Below are 18,539 nucleotides of genomic sequence, written 5' to 3'. Positions count from 1 at the left end.
TTGTTAACCAATGTCATAAAACAACATGTGTACTACTGTTTCATGAGAAACTATTTGTTCTGTAAGCCTTCACCTGAAGTACAATACAAAAAACAAACAAACAAACAAAAACCTGTCCACCATGGGTGACCCTGCTGGTATTTGAAATACATAGCTTCCAGCATCACAGAAATACGCAAACCACCACAGTATGACAAAATGAGAGATGGGTGGTGAATATATATTGTGCATGTTTACTTTAAAGAATAATGATACAATGGACACTTGTATACTTACCATTCACTTGAAGAGAACCTAACATCTTGGGCCTGCTTGCTCAGATCCATTGCTTTGGATAGCAAGAGGGATGGCCCTTGCGGGCTTCATTTCCCCAGTTCTCTTCTCTGCTGGCTTCTACTTATGTTAAGGGACTGTATCAATTTACAATCCCACCGGCAGTAAATGAGTATCCTAGTTCCTCCAAATCTTGGCCAGTACTTGGTTTTATCAAGTGGGTGTTAAATATTTAAATGAAGATAATATCTACATCATATTTCTAAATAAGACATTTTCTATAGTTTACTACATTGTAGTACTCTTTGTGATGGTATTTTTTTGCTTAACATGCAGGCAAATGTAAATGTTTTATAGGATCCATATATAACACTTTTTTTTTTTTTTGATGGGAAGTATTCCATAGATCATTAGGATCAATCCTTTCACATTACAGAAGTCAAGTGATTTGTTAAAGGGTTATAGGTGGCTATTAAGTATTTCAGAGGATGTAAAAATGTAACTCTATCTCGGGTTTAATGGAGCCCTGGTGGAGCAGTGGTTAAGTGCTTGGCTGCAAAAGAAAGGTCAGGGGTTTGAACCCACCAGCTGCTCCACTGGAGAAAGATTTGGCAGTCTGCTTTCATAAGCATTGCAGCCTTGGAAACCCTACAGGGCAGTTCTACTCTGTCCTATAGGGTCGCTATGAGTCGGAATCAACTCGTCAGCAACGGGTATCTCGGGTTTGACTGAGGCCTCAAGAAGCAAAGACATAATAGAAGGCAAACCATTTCAAAGTGAGGTTCTAAACCACTTTGTTACTCATTACTTGCTGAGGAGATGCCCGGACAAGTTTTGCAATATTTACCTTAATACTCACTTGAGAAAATAACGTGTTGAGATTGGAAGAGACTAAGAAATATTTTCCTTGGAGATATTTGATGAATTCCTTGATCATTCCCAATATCCATGAGAAAAGAGAAAAAATGATTTTTCCCTCACCTCATGCTACATCTGAGGGGCTCATTGGGACCCCTAGGAGAGCTTGGCTTGGATCCTCTGCATCCGTAGGCATGGAGGATGGGGCCAGATTCATGCCTAGAAAATCCTAAAAGCAAAAAGCTGTGGCTGGATTGTGGTGCTGATGAGATAGTGAAGAGAAGCGTTGCCTTGGAAGTTCCTGCACTGCAAGAGTTTGTCAAGTGTCTCTCAAAATAGCTTTGTGCTGGAAGGTTTCACTGGAGGAGCTGTGACACCAGGACAGAGAGCCTTTGCAGGATGGACTGCTAGAGGTCAAGGAGTGAGCTGTTAGCAAGAGGAGAGTGGAGAGTCATTGCCATGCCAGGTGAGCTACATTTGGATGTTCTCAGGATGTCTGTAGTGTTAAAAAGCAAAGCTGTCACCTTGAAGACTAAGGTGCACCTGACCCAAGCCATGGTGTTTTCAGTTGCTGGACATGCATGCGAAAGCTGGACGATAAATAAGGAAGACAAGAAGAACTGACACCTTTGAGTTGTGGAATTGGCAAAGGATATAGAATATACCATGGACTGCCAAAAGAAAGAAAAAAATCTGTCTTGGAAGTAGTACAACCAGAATGCTCCTTAGAAGCAAGGATGGCGAGATTACATCTAACATACTTTGGACACATTATCAGGAGGGATGAGTCCCTGGAGGAAGATCCTCAACAAGATGGATTGACACAGTGGCTGCAACAATGGGCTAAAGCATAACAACGATTGTGAGGATGGTGCGGGACCGGGCAGTGTTCTTTCTGTTGTACGTAGGGTCGCTATGAGTTCAGAGCCTACTCGATGGCACTTAACAACAACAACAGGATGTCTGTGTGTGTGTTTGTGAAGGGATAGAGCGTTTCCTAAAGAATCAACAAAAGAAGTGCACAAAAGAAAGATTCATCTTTGAACATACACCAGGTTAGAGAGCACCTTTTCTGGTCTTCACCTGTCTTTCCTCCCTCTCCCGAGTCCCTACAGAAGCTGAGTGATGGATGGTGGGAGGAAGAACAGCATGAAGTGGGGAAAGAGAGAAAAAGCCAGCCACAGTAGTCATGCTCATCATGAGTTCTAGAATGAAGAATGCTAAAACTCGGATAGTGGACAACTTCAAATTAAAATGAATTTCTGAGTTTTGCTGTTACATGTGCTAGACAACTTAATTACCTGAATGGAAATGTTTTCTGAATAAGAGTGACAGAACTTTTGAAAGTGACCAGAAAATCATGGCAAAAAAAATGGTAGTTTGAACGTAAACATGTACATTTTCTCTGTCTGAAACTTCCACTAAAAATTCAGTAACGTATTTTTTAAAGGCATAAACCCACTGGGACAAAGAGAACAGGAGAGTAGTCAATGACAGATCCAGCAGCAAAAGTTTTTAAAGCTGTAAATCAGCAAGACAACCGGTAACAGACAAAACAGAAACAAGAAAGGTGAATCCCCAACCGTGGGATAGCCAAGAAGAAATCTGATTTGATTAAAGAATCACTAAAGGGCTCAGGAGTTGGCTAGCACTTGAGACCTGTAGAAGTGGAGGTGAAGGTGGGTGAAGTAGGATTGCTGAAAGTCTGTTTAAAAACCATTAAACTCCCTAAATTTCTTCTAGATAGTTCCATGCACTTCCTGTGTTCTTCCATAGTCCCCATACATCCCTCTATATTTCCAAATAACGAGTTTATATTCTCCCTCCTAACTTTTCACTTTTAGGCATTATCTTTCCAGCTATTAACTTTCCCACACATTTTTCTTTCCTTGGTAGTCATTTTGCATGATCAATATTTGAAGTTCACATTATTATGACAATGTAAATGCTGTTTAAGTGGAGTCATATAAGACACTTCATTATTTTTCCTGAAAACCTCTTTGTTTTCCATATTATTAGTAAGTACTTTAAACATTTTTTTCAAATTAATTTTATAGGCATATAGCCAGAAGAATAAAATGATGAGTCATAGACATTGTTCCGTAAGGTAAGAGCACTCATGTACGCAAGACCAAGGCTTTGTGCAAAAGCTGAATTTGGCAATGGAGCAAGAAAAACTGGAATGAGAACCATCAGGAACGTTATTTTGATTGGGAAGGTTAAGTGTTCAATTAATCTAATATACTATATTCTCAGCACTATGTTAGGCACTTGTAGTACAAATACGTAGATCATTTTCAGTATGGTATATGCCTCACCTGGATCACACTGTAGTGTTGTCAGAGAGAAGGACAAACGACTAAAGCATCATATCACAATGTGTTGTGTGTGGAGGTTATGGAGAGGTGCGGTTACCTCAGGGAAAACGTCTCGGAGTCACGCGGCTTGATGATTCCTATAATACAAGTAAAAATTATTACATGGATCTTGAGGGGAGTGGAGCTTCAAGCAAAGGGTAAATATTTACAAATCTTTTTATATGTAATATAAATATTATGTGTAATATAATATAATATTTTAGAGAAAATGTTTTTGTAGTGCTATCAATGATGAATAGAAGAGGGGATGCAAACCTAGAGGTAGGTAGATCAGTTTGGAGCCTATTATAATAGTAAGGGTAGATGATTAGGGTCTAAATTAATAATCTGTCCAAAGGGCAGGAGAGAAAAAGGAACTGATTTGAGAACTTGAAGAATTTGAATTAATAGGACAATGTTACTATATGGACGTTGAGATATGCAGAAGACTTCTGGATGGCTTAGGCATTTTTGCTTGGGATTACTAACTAGATGGTTAGGTGGTAGAGAAGGTTCGGGTGGAAGATGAGTTTGAGATCTTTTGAGTATATGTTATGTGTGGAAGAAATCTATGAAGGCAATGTTGAGGTTGGATAATATTTTGAGATGTAAATGATGTTTTAATTCATTCTCCTGGAATCAATTAACCTTCCCTAGCCCAGGAAGCTGGGGTATTCCATGCTGACAACTGCAAAAGAGGAGTTGATCAATGGAAAACAGACCAAAAGAGTTAATTATTAACCCAGATCCTGGCATACAGAAAAGATTTGGAAAAAGCACATAATTAAAAAGAAAAAAATATTCCTTCTCCACAGCTCTCTTGCCAGGCCCTAGACTAGAGAAAAAATTGTATGGGCTCTAAAAAGGGAAGAGAAGGACCTTTCTCATCTAACTCTAGAATCTGGAGATTTGGTGAGATTCTAGCATCCTCTTACAACAAGCAAGGGCAAAAGAAGAAGAAATCTTCTCCAAGTATGTGTAGGTAGACTGGTCAGAGAGGCCTTCTGAATTTCCCATAGCTCTGAGTGGTTTGGGGTCAAGAGAATATTTTCCACATGCCATGAAATGTCCATTACATGGTTGAAAGTGGGCTTACGTACTGAAGTTGGGGTAGGGAAGGTAGCAGCACCAATCTTTGTGAATCGTAAACAGAGTACAAAGAGGGAATACGGACATCTCAGCAGATGATAACAGAGCGAATATGTAAACACATTGCCCTTCACCCAATTCCCCCAGAATTTAGAAGCAAGTCTGGGGAAAGTCAGGTTGCTCCTTCAACTGATTGAAATTGTTTCCATTATCAGGTGAAATGAGTTCTCAAAATAGAAATTAAGTTCAATTATTGAAAAATAAAGAAAATCCATTTATTGGACATGTGGTTTTATAGACTGGATTTATAGCTGCTATATACAGTAGGCAATTGGATTTGCTCTCCTGGAGTGCAAATGATCAAGATCAGCTGAAGGTATTGATTTGGAATTTATCAACGCATTTGTGGTGGTTGAAAGCTTAGTAGAATCAGATCACATTGGTAACATGTGGAGCAAGAAGAGAAAAATGTAAAGGACAGAATGTCTGAAGAACAACATGCAAACAGGGTGGAAGAAGAAGTTCCCATAAAGGATACTGAGGAAGCATTTCCAGGGAAGCCTCCTTTTGAAGGAGTAGCTTTTATCTGAAGGTCTAAGGTTACCGGCCTTGCCCATTTCAATTCAGAGGGGCTATGATCTAACATGTCTAGGTTTCCTGGGAAGTTATACAGTTTTAACTATGAAAAATATTATATATTGCTAAAATATAATATCTTTCCCTTTTTATCATTCACATTGTTAAGTTAAATGACTTCTGCAGTTCTTTGTTTTATATTAACTTTGATTTCAGGAAGAAAGGGAAATAGAGCACTGGTACACATAAACTTAGTTCAAAGAGTTTTACTATTAAAAAAAAATCAATGTCTATCCCCCAAAAAACAAATAATGAACAAACATACACAAGAAAATAGCCTTCAGATGGAAAATGATGATGATTGAACAACATTATGATTGTAATTAATATTAAAAAATTATCCACAAAAATAACCTTCAAATAATGTGTACTGGATTATTGGAGAGCTATGAGTTACCATAAATAGCTGTAAAACAGAGGTATCTGAAAAGTTATAGCTTTGGTACCCTAGTAATACATGAATTTTTAATTAACGTTTTAATTGTCTTCAAGTAAACTCATAGTAATAAATTTCGTCTGGTGTGCATGCTGGTCCTCTTGAATACTTTGGAGATGTAGACTCTTATTTAGGATGAAGCTGAGAGGCTGCCAACACTTCATGTGTCAACTTTGGTAAAAACTGATGTTCATGTGTTTCTGTCAGTTGTCACCTGTGATGGATTTCGGTTGCCATTGTGAATATAAAAAGCTCACTATCCCATTACTAATTCCCATGAGTTATTTAGTCCTGTCTTTCTTTTCTAAAGGTTAAACTCTTACCTTTCTGCTAAAAAGTTAGATAATTAACATTCTCATTTACAATGCTTCCATAGCATTTGTAGATTATGCACCATTAATCAAGTTCCTCTGCAGTCATGATTGACTTCTGCAAAGAAATTTGGTGAATAAATCCTTTCTCTTTAGTAATAACTTTGTTGTTATTATGGTTAAAAAATAATCTGTTTGTGAGAAATCCAATTTCAAGTAATGACTTCTAGCTACTTAAAATGGGCATCATAAAATCATATACCATATTTGTACACAAATAATGCATGCCTTCTACATTTGTTTGCCAGCCGCTCCCTTCCCCCCATGAGGTATTTTTGTTAAGTGCCACTATGACAATTTTTTTTTTTCCTATTGCTGTAAAAAATAATAAGCATGATGTCTTGTGAAAATATCTCACTGCAGGGGGAGGGAGCAGTTGGCAAACAAACATAGAAGGCATAAATTATTTGTGTAAAAATATAACAACAGAAATAAGAGCTAGTGACATTTAGAATCTTTCAGAGTGCTGACATATCTTTGCATAAAAAAAAAACTTTAGAATTGGTGATTTTCAAATTATTGCATTCTCTTAGGCTGGGTTCTCTAGAGAAGTAAAACCAGTGAAGTGTATGTATATATATACGTATATGTATACGTATACGTATACGTATACACATATATATATAAAGAAAGAGAGAGAGAGAGAGGTTTGTCTCAAGGAAATGGCTCACGTGGTTGTAGAGGCTGACAAATCCCAAGTCTGTGGGTCAGGCATCAGGCTAGAGTCTTTTCCTGACTCACATAGCTGCAGGGGCTGATGAATCTAAGATCACCAGGTCAGGTGGCGGGCTGCTGGCCCACAGGCTGTGGAGGCTGATGAATCCCAAGATTGGCAGGCAATATGACATGTCACTGGCTCAAGTCTCAAGAACCAGAGGCCAGATGACGACAAGCTGAATGCAGAATCCAGAGAGAGCAAAAGCCAGCAAGCTTTACCAGAACATCCATATATATTGGATGCTAGCCACACTCCTGAGGAAACTCCCCTTACAACTGATTGGTTGATCACATCAGATCACATGATACAGATGATTACATTATATCACAAAATAGAGGATAACTACATCATTACATAACTACCAAATTACATAATTGTATAACTGCCGAACTATATCATTCCATAACTGCCAAACCAATAAGAATCTTGGCCCAGCCAAGTTGACACACAACCTTAACTATCACATGCATATGTATAAAATCACTTATATTGAAATTTAAATCTTCCTTTTTGAAATTACAGAAGCAGAAATTAAAGATACACACTTTATCAACATTTTCATTTGAAATTAGAATTGACTTGTATGTAAAAAATACATATAAAACCTGGTTTTTAGCCTTCTAGAATTTCTGTGTCTGAATTATTTGCCAAGAACTCCTGCACAAGGCAAGTACCGGACATTTATAGAAAATATGTCTTAGAAACAATTTGCTCGTGGAAAAAAATCTGTTTTACATCTGTGATGTTTCCTTGACATTTCCCTTCTGCTGTAGGTTTCTTATATTGCTTCCTTGATCTGTCCGAGGAGATAGATTATGGGAATTTTTTTTAAAGCTTTAGAGATCTATTAAACATAGAAAATATAAACTCCTGTTTTCTATCATAAGACATTGTTTTCACTTTTCTCCCTTATTTTTGCTTTCTTCTTTCCCTTAAGTTGTAGAAAATACCTACCAATGCACATTGAAGAAAATAAACTGATATAAGGTTTTTTTGTTGGTGTTGGAAAACAGAAAACAGATATGCATAAGGTCAATAAAACTAAAAATCAATGTTTTATGCCAAAAACATTAATCAAATGTCTTGACCAAAATTGTTGCTGTTGTTATTAGGTGCTGTTGAATTGGTTCTGACTCACAGCAACCCTATGTGCAGCAGAAAGAAACACTACCTGGTCCTGTGCCGTCCTCACAATTGTTGATATGCTTGAGCCCATTGTTGCAGCCACTGTGTCAATCTATCTCGTTGAGGGTCTTCCTCTTTCTCGCTGACCCTCTACTTTACCAAGCATGATGTCTTTCTCTAGGGACTGATCCTCCTGATCACATGTCCAAAGTATGTGAAACGTCATCTTACCAACCTTGCTTCTAAGGAGCATTCTGGTTGTACTTCTTCCAAGACAGGTTTGTTCGTTCTTCTGACAGTCCATGGTATATTCAATATTCTTTGCCGATACCATAATTCAGAGGCATCAGTTCTTCTTCAGTCGTCTTTATTCATTGTTCAGCTTTCACAGCATATGAGGCAATTGAAAACATCATGGCTTGGGTCAGGCACACCTTACTCCTTAAAGTGACATCTTTGCTTTTCAATACTTTAAAGAGGTCTTTTGCAGCAGATTTGCCCAATGTAATGAATGCATTGTTTGATTTCTCGACTGCCTGTTCTATGGGCATTGATTGTGGATCCAAGGAAAATGAAATCCTTGAAAACTTCATTCTTTTCTCTGTTTGTCATGATGTTGCTTATTGGTCCAGTTGTGAGGATTTTTGTTTTCTTTATGTTGAGGTGTAATCCATACTGAAGGCTGTAGTCTTTGATCTTCATCAATAAGTGCTTCAAGTCCTCTTCACTTTCAGCAAGCAAGACTGTGTCACCTGTATATAGCAAGTTGTTAATGAGTCTTCCTCCAATCCTGAAGCCCCATTTTTCTTCATATAATCCAGCTTCTCAGATTATTTGCTCAGCATATAGATTGAATAAGTATGGCGAAAGGATACAACCCTGAGGCACAAATTTCTTGACTTTAAACCACACAGTATCCCCTTGTTCTGTTCAAACTACTGCCTTTTGTTCTACGTACAGATTCTTCATGAGCACAGTTAAGTGTTCTGGAATTCCCAGTCTTCTTAATGTTATCCATCATTTGTTATGAGCCACAAGGTCGAATGCCTTTGCGTAGTCAATAAAACACAGGTGAACATCTTTCTGGTATTCTCTGCTTTCGGCCATGATCCATCTGAAATCAGCAACGATAGTCCTTGTTCCAAATCCTCTTCTCAATCCAGCTTGAATTTCTGGCAGTTCCCTGTCAGTGTGCTGTTGCAATCTCTTTTGAATGATCTTCAGCAAAAGTCTACTTGTGTGTGATATTAATAATATTGTTTGATCATTTCCACATTCTGTTGGATCATCTTTCTTTGGAATGGGTACAAATATGGATCTCTTCCACTCAGTTAGCCAGGTAGCTCTCTTCCAAATTTCTTGGCATAGACAAGTGAGCTCTTCCAGCACTGCATCCATTTGTTGAAATATCTCAATTGGTATTAGCTGTCATTATAAGGTAAAATGAAATGCGTTAATATAAATAACAGTATTTCAAGCAAATCAGAGCAGGAAACCATATTTTTCTTAATTGATGGAGAACCACAGCCTCTGTATAGTGCATATATTGTAAAAAGCTCCATCATGTGGACGTTTGGAGAACTTCATTGTAGTTGGTTCCATGTCTCACAAGCCCTGGGTACTGTGACAGGCTATAAACTGTCTTGAGGATGTGAATTTTAGTTACTCCAATTTCTCTGTCTTTTCAATTGGATTTTTGTTTGTTTGATTTTCCATGTTCTTTTTTATTTTTTAAATCTAATGCGAATTCTTGTTTCTTAAGGCTATTTTGTGCCACCTCCAACTGACAGACTCTACGTTTGGGATGCTGATGTGATGCATTATCTTTGGATGCTTATGGATAATTCCTTAAAGTATACCAGCATTTGGAAAATGGTATATAAGTCAATAAATAATTAAAATAATGATGATGATGATGACAGAGGAAATCCTAGGGGAAAATATTCTCAAACTGAATCATTGATTTCATCTATCAACATCTGAAGATATCAACAAGAAAGCTAGACAATAGAACATATATAAATTAATATCTTGGTCAGGTGTAGAAGTTAAAAAATCCTTTAATAGAACTGAAAGTGTAGCTATTGATTTCTTAGGAGATAGGATTGCTAAAGGCTGAGTTTCTTCTATGATTAAATCACAAGCTTCAGCTCTGGCATCAGTGTTTCCTTCAGTCAAAATCACAGAGGATATCTGCAGATCCCTAGAGCTCTTTCTCTGAGTAAACTAGTAAAACATAAATATTTCCCTGAGGGGTTTAGATCCAGTGCTAGATTAGCTGCCTGAAGTCGATCATTTCAGTTTTTCTTGGAGAGATCTATAGAAGCTAGTTACCTACTTGACTTACCCTTCTGTATCTGAAAATTAAAATGGATAACAATTGAAACCTCTGCATTTATGTAGTGCACTTCAAGGCAAGATAGAAATGCAGGTTCCTAACTTATCAGCCTTTTACGTTTCTATCTTCTGGATTAGATATTATCGCTTTTGGCGTTTAAGATATATTCTAGAAAGGGAAGTTACATATTTAGAGTTCAGAGTTCATCAACAACCACTTTTTAAATCTTACGAATCAAATAAACCACCATTAAGGACATGATCTTATAAAACAAACTGCGCATTCACAAATTTCCCAAAACCCCAATGCCACTTGCAATAATGAAACTATTAAGGGGGGTCATGTGGAAGAGCAGGTAAGGTTGTTAATCAAATAAGTTTATTGGACAATCTCAACTTGGTGATATACGAACCCAAGATAGTTTCATTTTTCTCCAATCATTGCCTTCAACCATGCTTCATTGATCATCCTTTTCCCAAGCTTTAATGACATTTTAGGAGATCCCATAGCTTTCCCATCACTTTCAGTTATTAAAAAGTGCAGTCTAGTCTTGTCCAATTTAAAACTTCAATTTTATCACCTTCTTCCTCCCAGTACTGACCAAGGAGTGTTCTGTTTTCACTCCTTCACTGCTTCACCTTCCTTTCTAAATCTAACTACTTCATTGATGGTGTAGGGAGGAGGCATTGCAGAGACAAAGATTAGTCCCTTAAACTCACTGGTGTATGTTTGCTGCTGTGAATACTTGTATACATAACAATGGCTGTCTGTGGATGCCCTCTGTCTGACAGGCATCAACTGCTGCTCCTTCAAAGCACATGTGTGGTTTTTTGGGGGGTCTGTTTGTCTCCCCACCCAGAAGCAGGAGGTTTGTTGGCTCTACCTCCTCCAGCCCCAGGAAAGCCTGCCTCCCCATTCCCCTCAAACTCCATCCTTGTCTTACAGCCTCTCTTCTCCCTGTGGCCAGCTCACTTTGATGGGCAACCAGCAAGATGGCTCAAACCTGGGTACCTTCTGCGATGTCTGCTTGGCTCAGAAAACTGCTGCATTCTCACCATATCAAACCATGGAAATGCAGGCTGCTCCATTGTTTCTGTCTCTCCACTCTGTCCTGTGTAGACAATTCTCTTCTGCATGCTCAAATAACTCCCAAAGGTAGATTAATCAGTTTAAGGCATAAGGTGAATTTCTTCCAGAAAATGAAAAGCCAATCTCCCTTTCTGGAAGGAGTTGCTTCTCACTTGGCTGTTGAATAGGGTGACCATATATCTCATTGTCCAAATCAGGTCACTTTTGTGAATAAAGGGCTGTCGGTATGAACTAGAACTTTCTGGGAGAACCTAGAGGTTACCGTTGCCCATTGCTGTTGAGTCGATTCCTACTCACAGCCACCCTATAGGTATGTCACCCTATTAATGGGAGGTAGAAAAGCACTTCTCGGAGTCTTTGGGTGGTACAAATGGTTAACGTACTCAGCTGACAACTGAAACGTTGACATTTCAAGCCCACCCAGAAGCACTTCAGAAGAAAGGCCTGGCCATCTACTTTTGGAAAATTAACCATTGAAACCCTATGGAACATAGCTCTACTCTGACACATGTGGGATTGCCTTGAGTTGGAGTCCCACTAAACGGAAGTTTTTTTTTTTTTTTTTTTGAGAGTACTTTGTTTGTATGGCTCCCCCTTGTGGGTAATATAAGCCACAGCACTTTCTCCCTAGGACAGAGTCTCTTGACAAAGGAGACTGTCCTCTGTTTCTGCTTCTAGTAATCTGCTTATTTCCGGACGGAGAGGATAGGGTAATGCGGATTGACGGTGGTGAATACAAAGCTGATTTGGCCACAGTCAAAGTGTCTGATACCTAAATTATTTTTGGTTCAGTGTAGAATATTAGGTATTTGATGCCTTTTTGTTCTCAGCTTTGAATCCTTAGTGTCAGTTGTAGGACAAGAAGGAAAACAGCTATTCAACATTAACCTAAATATAAAAATGAAATTGTAAAAAATAAGATACTTCAAGAATCATATAACCTCTGAAAGTGATTTTTTTTTTTTTTTTTTGTCTCCACAGTCTTAGATTTGGAAGCAAGTAGTCCTGAAGTTGTTAGTGGCCATCTTGTAAGTCAGCCTCAGGATGAAGCAGAAGTTCTGGAAGCAAAACCATGATATAGAAAGAAATCAAGTTCTTGATAAGGTCATCGGAATCAAGTCATCCCTGAGGCCACCATATTTTTGAAACGTCCAAGCAGGACAACCAATGGATTTCTTTTTATTGATTAAGCCAGTTTCAGCTGTGTTCTCTGTTGTTTCCTCTTAAACACATTCTAATAGATACAGTGGGCTAGAAGAAAGCGTGGATAACTCTGCTTCTTTTGGTTATTTCCAACAACCTGAGAAATGAAAATGTTTTGCTTCTGAATGAAATGAGAGAAAGAAACAAATGGGAAAATTTATACTCTTCTAACACCTTTTGCTATATTTCTACTATGCCCCCACTATTGTGTGAAAAATGAGAATTAGGAAATCAGTGTTCATATGTTAGTACAGCTATTAATATTGTTGTTGTTATTCGTTGCCATCAGGTCGATTCTGACTCATGGCTACTCCATGTGTACTGTATAATAATTGTTTTTCTACTTAATTATTGGAACACATTACCATAAGATTTCTTGGACCATTGAGTAGGCTATCCAGAAAAATAACCTCAAGATGCAAGCAAAATGCAACCTAATAAGGATGTTATTACCAAAGATAGGGAGAGCAAGAAGTTGTGAACTGAGTTAGAAGGATATTTTAACAACATGGTAAAAAAGAATGAGATTACTGAAGGCACACTGTAATTAACCTCCCTACTTTACTGTCTCAGTTTGAGAATGGGATGTTTCAAGGTCCATAAGGGCCAAGCTTCATTGCTATTTTCTTCATCTTAATACCCCTTCTCCTCCAATCTGGTTGAATTTTCTATCCTTTTGGGTAGGAAAACTAAATAGTATTCATTTACATTTTTCTCTTTTTATAGTATACATTTTAACTTTTCAGTTATTCAGAACTCAAAAAAAATTCTGTCAGAAATTTTGGTTCTTGTAATCAAATACCTAGGCTTTCAAAAGTATTATCTTTGGTTTTAAGATCCTATTTTTGCAGTTATAGTCCAGGACTCAACAATTTGTGTTCCTAGTTCAGTCCTCTCCTATGTTAATAAATCTGTGTCTCAAGATACAATTTTAAGTATGAAGGACACAGTAAAAGGGATTGTTCACAATGAAAAAAAAAAAACAAAAAACTTTGGGTTGCTATTTTAAAATTTAGCCTCCTGTGGATATTAACCCAAACCACCAAACCCATTGCCATCAAGTTGATTCCAACTCACAGCGACCCTATAGGACAGAGTAGAAGTGCCCCCATAGGGTTTCCAAGGCTGTAAATCTTTACAGAAGCAGATTGTCACATCTTTCTCCTGTGGAGCATCTGGTGGGTTTGAACTGCTGAGCTTTCAGCTAGAGGCCAAGTGCTTTAACTACTATGCCACCAGGGCTCCTGTGTGTGTATTAAGTTTATGTAATCCAGAAGTTTCGTGAGCCCTCCTTTCCTTTCTTAGGGAGGGTAGCCTCTCCTAACCTATTAAGCAATTAAAAGTTTAAGCATAAAAATCTCACTTGTCCTCGGCAAAATGTTCCTCTGTAGCTGTGGGTCTCTCCACTGACACTCTGGGACTGCTTTTAGGTACTATTTATTAACACCTATATCTGCAACCCATGGTCCATCTGGTGGGTTAATGGCTCTTCTTAAATGAGGCCTTTTCACCCATTCATTCACCTTTTAGAAGACTAATGAACACATCAAACTGCATGTATATGTTATCAGGACAGAAAATTGCATCAGAATTGTATCAGGAAATTACAACAGAAGAGGGAAAAATTAAAGTTCTAGCCAATTCAGACTTGCTTTTGAATGCACGATCAGAGGCCTTTACAAATATGTCTTCATAAGGATATTCGTAAGCCAGATTGCTCCATAGAAGTGAGGATGGCAAGAATTTATCTCACTTACTTTTGACATGTCGTCATGGGGAACCCACTCTTGGAGAAGGTTATCGTATTTGGTAAAGTTGTTGGTAGGTGCCGTCGAGTCAGTTCTGACTCATAGCAAAAGGAGTACAACAGAAGGAAACATGCCCTGTCCTGCGCCATCCTCACAGTCATTGCTATGTTTGAGCCTGTTGTTGCAGGCGCTGTGTCTTTTTTGCTGACCTTCTATGTCACCAAACATGATGTCCTTCTTCAAGGACTGAGCCTTCCTCATAACATGTCCAAAGTACATGAGATGAAGTCTTGCCATCTTTTCATCTAAGGAGCATTCTGGCTGTACTTCTTCCAAGACAGATTTGTTCATTCTTCTAGTCCATGGTATTTTCAATAGTCTTCACCAACACCATAATTTAAAGACATCAATTCTCCTTCAGTCTTCCTTATTCATTGTCCAGCTTTCACATGCGTGCGAGGCGATTGAAAATACCATGGCTTGGGTCAGGTGCACCTTAGTCCTCAAAGTGACATCTTGCTTTTTAACACATTAAAAAGTTTTGCACCAGATTTGCCCAGTGCAGTAGGTCATTTGATTTATTGACTGCTGCTTCCATGGACATTGATTTTAGACCCAACTAAAATGAAATCCTTGAAACTTCAATCTTTTCTTCGTTTATATGATGTAGCTTATTGGTCCAGTTGTGAAGATGTTTTCTTTATGTTGAGGTGTAATCCATACTGAAGGCTGTAGTCTTTGATCTTCCAGCCCTCTTCACTTTTGGCATGCAGTTGTGTCATCTGCATATCCCAGATGGTTAACGAGTCTTCCTCCAATCCTGATAGTGTGTTCTTCTCCCTATAGTCCAGGTTCTCGGATTATTTGCTCAGCATACAGTTTCAATACGTATGGTGAAAGGACACAACGCTGATGCACACCTTTCCTGACTTTAAACCACTCAGTATCCCCTTGTTCTGTTCTAACAACTGACTGTTGGTCTACGTACAGGTTCTGCATGAGCACAATTAAGTGTTCTGGAATTGCTATTCTTCAAAATGTTATCCATAATTTATTATGATCCACACAGTCAAATGCCTTTACATAGTCAATAAAACACAGGTAAACATCTTTCTGGTATTCTCCGCTTTCAGCCAAGATCCACCTGACATCAGCAATGATATCCCTTGTTCCATGTACTCTTCTGAATATGGCTGAATTTCTGGCAGTTCCCTGTCCATGTACTGCTGCAATTGTTTTTGAATTATCTTCAGCAAAATTTTACTTGTGTATGATGTTAATGATATTGTTCAATAATGTCCACATTCAGTTGGATCACCTTTCTTTGGAATAGGCATACATACGGATCTCTTCCAGTTGGTTGGCCAGGTAGCTGTCTTCCAAATTTCTTGGCATAGACAAGTGAGTGCTTCTAGCATTGCATCCATTTGTTAAAACATCTCAACTGATAGTCTGTCAATTCCTGCAGCCTTGTTTTTTTCCAATGCCTTCAGCACGGCTTGGATTTCTTTCTTCATTATCATCAGTTCTTGATCATATGCTACCTCCTGAAATGGTTGAATATCAACCCATTCTTTTTGGTCCAGTGACTCTGTGTATTCCTTCTGTCTTCTTTTGATGCTTCCTGCATCATTTAATATTTTGCCCATAAAACCTTCAAAATTGCTACTCAAGGCTTAAATTTTTTCTTCAGTTCTTTCAGTTTGAGAAATGCTTCATGTGTTTTCTAACTTCAGGTCTTTGCATATTTCATTATAATAGTTTACTTTGTCTTCTCAAGTCATCCTTGGAAATCTTCTGTTCATCTCCATTACTTCATCACTTCTTCCATTTACTTTAGCTACTTGATGTTCAAGAGCAAGTTTCAGAGTCTCTTCTGACATCCATTTTGGCTTTTTTCTTTATTTCCTGTCTTCTTAATGACTTTTTTCTTTCTTCATGTATGATGCCCTTGATAACAGCCCACAACTTGTCTGGCCTTTGTTCATTAGTATTCAGTGCATCAAATCTATTCCTGAGATGGTGTCTCAATTCATGTGGAATATACTGAAGGTTGTGCTCTGGTTCTTGTGGAGTTTTTAAAATTTTCTTCAGCTTCAAGTTGAACTTGCATATGGATAGTTGATGGCCTGTTGTGCAGTCTGCCCCGGCCTTGTTGTCACTGATGATATTGAGCTTTTCCATGGTCTCTTTCCATAGTCCATATTTTCCAACTACTGATCCTTCTTCTTTGTTTCCAAATTTCTCATTCCAATGACCAGTAATTATCAATGCAGAGGGTCAGGTTAAAAGAAGAATGGTCTCAAAGAGGTGAATTCACCTAATGGCTGCAACAATGGGCTTAAACATACAAAAGATAGTGAGGATAGTGAAGGACCGGGCAATGTTTCGTTCTGTTATACACAACATGAGTTGAAGCCAACTCAATGGCATCTAACAGCAAGGAGGGGTATCTCCATGGCTGTTTCCTCCTTTCCTGACTTCAAGATACATCCCTCAAGTTTGTTTTCTGTGTCCTGTATCGACCTCCTTTAAGTTTCTTTGTCAGAAATTTGACTCCCTCTCCCTGTTGAAAATATTAACCTCCCCCACAGTTTGACATCTTGCTGCCTGCCTATAGTCCTCCCTGAGTCCTACAGTCTCAACTAGTTTCCCAGCTTTGGTTGGGTGGATTTGTATCCTTGCAAGTTCCCAGTCTCACAGGCTCCAGTTAAAGTGAATCCTTTAATTTTATCTTCCCTTTCCCCCTTTGCACTGTTGTTTTCATTATTAGATACATTGTTAAGGAAGCTCGTCTTGGAAGCACAATCTTTTATTATTTTTGAAGATAGTCATGGTTTAAACCTATATTGAGAAAAGATTATTTCTTTATTAACAAAGCCCTGCTTTGCCAGTGGATCTGCTGTATTGTGCTGTGGAGCACTTGAGGTCTGGAACTGACACAAAGAACAATACTAGCTTTTAATGGCCACTTCTCTGTTGGATGAGGAATGGCATAAGTCTCAAATTAATCCTGGGGTTCAAATTCTCCCTCTGATATAAGGGAGTGGGATTGCAATTTCCTCTCACCACAACTATGTAGGGTTTCCTTTAAAGTGAAGCCAAAAGTTCATTAAATTTAAAAAATTTCTTTGCTTTTGTTTCAACTTAAAAGGTTTTTGACTTCAGGCAAGTTACATAACTCAAAGCTGGGTTTCTTTATTTAGCAAATGACAATGATACAAGCTAGCAGTACTTTAAATATTGGAAAATTTTAATATATAGCATTTTGTTTAGACTCTTAACTCCACCTTTACTGCATTCTAATGTGTAGTGCAATTACATAATTAACAGTGTATTATGGATCTTCTTTAATAAGACAATGTGCTAAGAACTGTGAGGGCAGAGAAGGATGTGCATACATATGCATTTTTCTCTTTTTCACTAGATGGGGATATCCTTGAAAGAAGGACTTCATTAATTATTGTAGCTCTCACAACATGTGGCACAACGCTTTGTTCATAATTGATATGAAAAATAATTCAGAGATTAGCCACAAATACGGAGAATTAAAAAAAAAAATTCACAAACTTCACAAGGCTATTACCAAAAAATATATCATAATACACTGACCTTTCTCTAAAAATGATCAGAGAATAGTTCAGACCTTTGACTCCTGTGGTCTAATCATAGACCTCGACATTTTAACCAGGAATAGAGATTAGTGTGGCTTTTCATCACGACTTGTTGGTTGTAATCAAGCTGCAGGGTCATTACTTCTGATCAATCAGAATTATCGTCTCTCAGGACCTACAGGTGATAGTTATTTTCTTTAAAAGAAGTGCTCATAATTTCTTCAGTGTGTTTGTCTCTTTTTCTTTGTCTGGCATGATATTTTCCAGACTGTGGGTACTTAACAAATGTTAAATGATAATTCTTTTTTGACCTGACTGGGTTTTGGGAGCTTTCAAATTTTTCAGAGAAGCGTTTTAAATGTTTTGTGATCTTTAGGATTTTAAAATAGAATTATGATGACCTTTCCAAAGCAAGAAAGCAGAAAGTTGCTCCAATCTGAAGGCCAAGCAGTTAAAATTGATATGATTGGTCTCTTTTGGCTCGTTAATTGCATCTAAGTAAGTACAAAGAGCTGAGGCTTTCCTTAAATAACTGACACATTGTTAATTCCAATTTGGAACATGTTCAGAAGATGGTATAATAATAAAGCACAAGATGGCCTCCATGGCACAAAGTGGAGTGGAGAGTCAAACGCATATGGAACCAAAATAGGTAACCCAGGTTCTCCTTATATCCTCAGTGTG

At 38.0% G+C, this 18,539-nt stretch overlaps 1 long non-coding RNA gene across 1 annotated transcript in view; it reads left to right on the top strand.

Annotated features, from left to right (window-relative positions):
* The window catches only part of LOC111819574 (uncharacterized), a 167,300-nt gene extending 153,820 nt beyond the window's left edge, over positions 1-13,480 (top strand). The window contains exon 4 of the long non-coding RNA XR_002823161.1: positions 12,272-13,480. This is a non-coding gene — a long non-coding RNA (uncharacterized LOC111819574). The remainder of the gene's footprint in view (positions 1-12,271) is intronic.
* The last annotated feature ends 5,059 nt before the right edge of the window (positions 13,481-18,539 follow it).

Source organism: Trichechus manatus, unplaced genomic scaffold, assembly GCF_000243295.1.
Source record: "Trichechus manatus latirostris isolate Lorelei unplaced genomic scaffold, TriManLat1.0 scaffold00012, whole genome shotgun sequence".
NCBI lineage: Eukaryota > Metazoa > Chordata > Mammalia > Sirenia > Trichechidae > Trichechus > Trichechus manatus.
The sequence above is the reverse complement of the archived record's forward strand: the minus strand, read 5'-3'. Positions and strand labels throughout refer to the sequence as shown.